The sequence below is a fragment of the Marmota marmota genome, unplaced genomic scaffold, assembly GCF_001458135.2.
Source record: "Marmota marmota marmota unplaced genomic scaffold, marMar, whole genome shotgun sequence".
In the NCBI taxonomy this organism is placed as follows: domain Eukaryota; kingdom Metazoa; phylum Chordata; class Mammalia; order Rodentia; family Sciuridae; genus Marmota; species Marmota marmota.
Genome location: NW_026000026.1, coordinates 23432200 through 23437703, shown reverse-complemented (window position 1 = coordinate 23437703; position 5504 = coordinate 23432200). Strand labels below are relative to the sequence as shown.

General features: G+C 38.9%; 1 protein-coding gene across 4 annotated transcripts in view; it reads left to right on the top strand.

The window, feature by feature from the left end:
• The window catches only part of Itch (itchy E3 ubiquitin protein ligase), a 137051-nt gene that overhangs the window by 5039 nt on the left and 126508 nt on the right, over positions 1 to 5504 (top strand). For 3 of the 4 annotated variants that reach the window (XM_015481533.2, XM_048811094.1, XM_015481527.2), the window contains exon 2: positions 3644 to 3720. The exons of the other annotated variant lie outside the window; for it this stretch is intronic. The gene's annotated coding sequence lies outside the window, so the exon portion shown is untranslated. The remainder of the gene's footprint in view (positions 1 to 3643; positions 3721 to 5504) is intronic. 4 annotated transcript variants of the gene reach the window in all.

The following is a 5504-nucleotide window of genomic DNA, read 5'->3' as shown; positions in this document are numbered from 1 at the left end:
CTCCAGTAGTCTGGCCTACGTCGCGGGGCCCGGCTGCAGCGGCCCGCCCGGGCGACGTGGCTCTCTGAGGGGCGGCGGCCGGGCCCACTGCCACCTGGCTGGCTTTCCCGAGAGTTTTCCAAGCCCCCTCTCGCTGGGAGAGCCCGACACGGCGGCTGCCTCCCGTTCTCTCTTCCACTCCCCTCTTCTCTCCATTGTCCCCTAGCGCGGTGGTCCCGGCCTGGGCGCCCTCCCTGGCGCCCGCCGCCACGGCGCCGACTTTTGCAGACGTGGAGCTGTCACTGTCCTTCTTCCTGAGAGTGCCCTTTTCTTTGGCAGAGCAAAGAAAAAAGTAGCCGTGAACCATTCGGAGTGTCGAAACATGATGAGGATATGACTTTTAAGTAGGGAATTAAACTTTTCAGACTTAGTTCCAGGCCGCGACTTAAACAGAAACACAAGGGTTAGTCTGTGCACCCTAGATAGAGCGTGGGCCTAAAGTTAGCGACATATCGGGTGAACTTGCGAAGTACCGGAGATTCACTATTGCCCTGTAAATCAGCTTGTTTTCTTGGCTACTTTCGTATCCAAATCTTGTTACATTTTCTGCCACTCTTCAATGGCTGCAGTAAACTTATTTTGAAGTCGGGGGTGGGGGGGAGTGGGATTTTTCTTTGAAAATTAGGGAACACAAGCCAGCCATCTATCATTGCACTTAAGTGGGATTTCCTATATCTATTTCTATATAATTAGATCCTGAGTATGTAAAGGCAGTGTATTTTCACTCTCAAAATTGGCAAAGAACTTGGTTCTCATTGGAAATAAAGTTCTCATGGGAAATCTGGCGAGAGCCAATGCTGTGTAGTCCACAGTTTACTCCAGGTGCAGTTATTTCATTTTTCAGATTTAGAAATGAAGGTGGAAATTCTCTTTTGAATAGTGAATGTATGTCCAAAAGGAATTCATTCATCTTCAGCGTACAAATCACAGGGATGTAATATGAAATAAGAAACAAGTGCAGAATACTTCTTCATTTTATTTTGTTAAAAGTAATTTCTTTATTTGTTTGGAAAAAACACACATCTTTGTACTTACTGGGAGAGAGATAAGCTTGTGATCCCTAGATTTGACCACTAGAATAATTGGAGCTTTTTAAAAGTAGAAGTCCCAGGATCTCATTTCTGATATGATTGGTAGGTTTGGGTTGACTCCTCCCAATTTATTTTAAAAACATGCCTCAGGTAATTTTGGGAACTACTAAACTGTAGACATACCAAGAACAGCTCAAAAATCTTTGAGACAGAAAAGAAAGTTTCTCGTTCTTTCTGGGGTTTGGCCAGAGGAGGAGGCAAAGCTTGCCTGTGGAGTAGAAGTTCCATCTTAGATGATAAATGGAGTGTGGTAGAGGTGGGGAAAAAGGACAGAGCAGGCAGAGGAAATACCTTAATGCTTTAATGTTATGTTCATATTCAGGGGATTGTGGGAGAAAAAGGGTTGGGGTGGGGGAAACCGGGATTGGAATGGGGAAAGACAGCATTTTTGGGACTTGAGAACAGAAAAAAAAAAAAAAACGGAGGCAACTATATGAACTGTTCTAAGTATAATTCTAAATTTGAATTTCATGTTTTTAGAAATAACAGATTTTTAGACAGGAAAGAGATGTGAATACATGTGTATTTAGAAAGATGGCTCTGGTGACAAGAGAAAGGATAGAAGAATGACTGTTGTAGAAGTCTAGGTCTTGAGAAGTGGTAAAGCTTGACTTTGGAGGTAGGAATGATCAAGAAGTTGGATTTCTTTTTCTTTTTTTTTCTTTTATATTTTATTATTATTATTATTATTATTTTTAACCATACGATTGAAGTTGGATTTATTTTTCTACCAGTGCAATTGTGTTGCCAGATTTTTGGATACACACACACACACACACACATAATTTTTTTTTTTTTTTTAAGAGAGAGAGAGAGAGAATTTTTCAATATTTATTTTTTAGTTCTCGGCGGACACAACATCTTTGTTTGTATGTGGTGCTGAGGATCGAACCCGGGCAGCACGCATGCCAGGCGAGCACGCTACCGCTTGAGCCACATCCCCAGCCCCACATATAATTTTTTTTCTGAGTAAAGAGCTCCTTTTTTTTTTCTTTCAAAAAAACCCATTAGCATGTCTGAATAATATCGACAGGTTATATATGTTAATAATATCAGAGTGAATTGTTTATACGCATCTTTGAGAAATTAGAACCAAATTAGGTGTCATTTGGAACAGATTTGGAGTTTGAACTGAAATTTGTGACTATCAACACTATTGATTTAGTCTTGTTAGAAGTGTTTTCTTCTGGCTCACAGAAACTTTGTATTTGAGTTTTACAGTTGGAAGAGATTATCTACTCCATAGTAGCAAATATATTTTGGTTTATAGGCTAACTGGAAATAGCTTCCAGCAACACTGTGTTAGGGATTCTGGTTGTGTGAGTTCTGTGGGGAAGTGTTGATTGATTAGTGATGCTACCAGTGGACAATTGCCTAATAGGTGATTTATAATGTTAGCTATATTCTATTCTTAGACTGGTGGCAACCTCTTAATTATCTGTTTATTTTTTTAAAAATTACACATTTTGCCTAAGAAAGTTAAGAGTCAGAACTAGAACTAGAACCAGGTTTTGCAACTCTTGGTTTGGTATTCTTCAGTTTATCAAGGTGAATTGTGCTATTAAAGAAATTCTGGAATTATACCAATAAAAAAAGATATTTCTAGCTTACGCCTCTTAACTGTTTAGGCAAGAATTCATTCAATGAGGAACTTTGGCCCAGATATGAGTTTTGTTATATTCATTCTGGCTTAAGAAATTTGTGTTAGTCCTGATAGGAAATATCTCCCTCCCTTCTCTACTTCCCTTCTTGTTCCCCTTTCCTCTCAGTTTTGGGTTTTGGGGATTAGTTTCCTTTAAATGAATTAAGGAAAGGTATTCAAAGTTATTATGTTTCCCCCCCCTGTATTTGTGTTGTTTAGTCAAATTCTGGGCTCATAATAAGCATTCATAAAAGGCATGTTGATTTTTGTGGCTGTGATACTGGCTTTGAGTCAATATAAATCAGCAAGGGGATTTGCAGAATTGAATTCTAGCCTTCTCTGGTTGGGAAGTTGGCCCTCAGCTAAAAATGTTCAGTTGGAAACTATCCTCATAACTAGAAGCAGTTAACTAGAAGCTGTTCTTGTCCCTTTCCTCCTTCATTCTAGCAGTGCACTGTCCTTGGAAAACTGCTGCCAGCTCAGCTTTTTTGCTTCTTTTCAGAACTGATTATACCCGGATCCTTGGAGTGCTTTTTATTTTCCTGTCCCTAGGAGCCTCCAGATTGCAAAAAATGTCCTTATAGGCAATGACCCTTATAGACAGAATGTGTGTTTATATGGCCATCCTCATTTTGCTGCACATGTCCATTATACCCAGATGGGTATCACCCCATACTGTGTGTGATTCATTTTCCCCTAACTTGCCCTTTTATCCTTTCTGCTCCATCAAAAATTTTCCCTTTTTTTTAAGACCTGTGTGGTGGTGGTGGTGGTGGTGGGGAGAACCTTGTTCTGTGAGATTCACAAGGTCATCACAAATCTGATGTATTTATGGGAGTAACTTGTTAATGGACCCTCCTTCCCCTCTCAGGTAACATGCATTTCACAGTGGCCTTCTGGAGACAACGCCTTAACCCAAAGAAGTGACTCGAACAGTGAGAAATTCAGGTACAGTGACATTCCTGTGAGTGATATTTGGGGACAGGATGGTACAGAGGGCAAGCCCTGGTCATATAACTGCTGTGGGAGAAGTGGGGACAGAGCAGTATTGATGCTGGCTGCATCAATTGGTTGAAGAAACAAATAGGCAGTTTGCACTTGGATCTGTAACCCAAATCCTTTGCAAGGATAAGCCTGTGAACCACATCGTCTCTTAATTTGGGTCCTCTGACTTTTCTGTTTTTATAACTCCCTTATATATATATACACACTTTTTCCACTAGTGCTGTTTTATAAATATTTATCTCTGTAAACTTGTCCAGACACGGGCATATGTGTGGTGAAGAAGTGGAGGAATTAAAAAGAAGTCAACATGGTATAGTAGAAACAGTTGAAAGAAAAGATCTGGATTCTCATTTGATTTTGTCACTGACAAGCTGTGTGACTTGGCAATTTATTTAGTCTTGTTCAGCCTCAATTTATTATCTTTAACACAGATGTATTGCTTCTTACCTTCCATCTTGGCATGGTTGTGAGGGTCAAATAAAGCATATTAAATCTTCAGAAAAGACTATGAATCTACAATTTAAGACAATATTGCTGGGTGCAGTGGCACATGCCTGTAATCCCAGAAACTTTCCCTGAGACAGGAGGATTGCAAGTTTGAGGTTAGCCTCAGCAATATTGTGAGACCCTATCTCAAAATAAAATATAAAGGGCTGGGGATGTAGCTCAGTGTTAGAGTGTCTCAGAGTTCAATCCCTAGTACTGCCCCCAAAAAAACCCCAAAAAAACAAACAAAAAAAAGATATTATTTAGATATTGTCTAGATCCATGAGGTGGAAGAAGTGTTGGCAATATTATTGTAAGGAAAGCATGAGGACAAGAGAGATTTCATATTAAAAATGTGAAGAGAGAGAAGAGGAAGACTACTGATTAAGGCGGGGGCGGGGGGGGGGTGTCGGGGGAAGTAGACCATAAAGCCAAACAGTGAAAGAATAGGAGTAAATAGAGTAGGTAGGTGAATTGTTAGGTAAAAAAGCTTAATAGGGAGAGAAAGGCAAAATACTATATGATTCAATCATTTCCAAAGGAAATAAAATCACTACCTAAGAGAAATACCTGAGTTCCTAGGTTTGTTGCAGCATTATTCACAATAGCCAAGATAATGGCTGTTGTGTCTGTTGACAATGAAGGGACTACAGAAATTGTGGTATGTAAGTGATGGAATATTACCTAGCCCTAAAAAAGAAGGAAATCTGGCCATTTGGGACAACATGGGTAAACCTAAAAGACATTATGCTAAGTAAAATAAGCCACAGAAAAGCAAATATATGATCTCACTTATATATGGAATCAAGAAAAGTCAAATTTATAAAAATAGTAGAAGAGTTGTTAGCAGTAATTAGGTGGGGGAATGGGGAAAATGGGAAGATGCTGGGTTAAAAGGTACAGACTTATAAATTGAATAAATTTGGGAGATCTAATATACAGAATGGTAACTAGAGTGGATAATAATGTATAATTTCAAATACACATTATGAGATATAAAAGAATAGATTTTAAGCATTCTTACCATACACACAAAAAAGATAACTGTAGGGATGGGTGTAGTAATTAGCTTGATTGTATCACTTTACATGTTGTATACAGATATCAAAACAAGGTATACATATACACCTTGATATATAAATATACACATAAAAACATATATTCTATCTATCTATCTATCTCTATCTATCTATCTCTATCTACCTATCTATATCTATATCTATATCTCTCTCTATGTATAT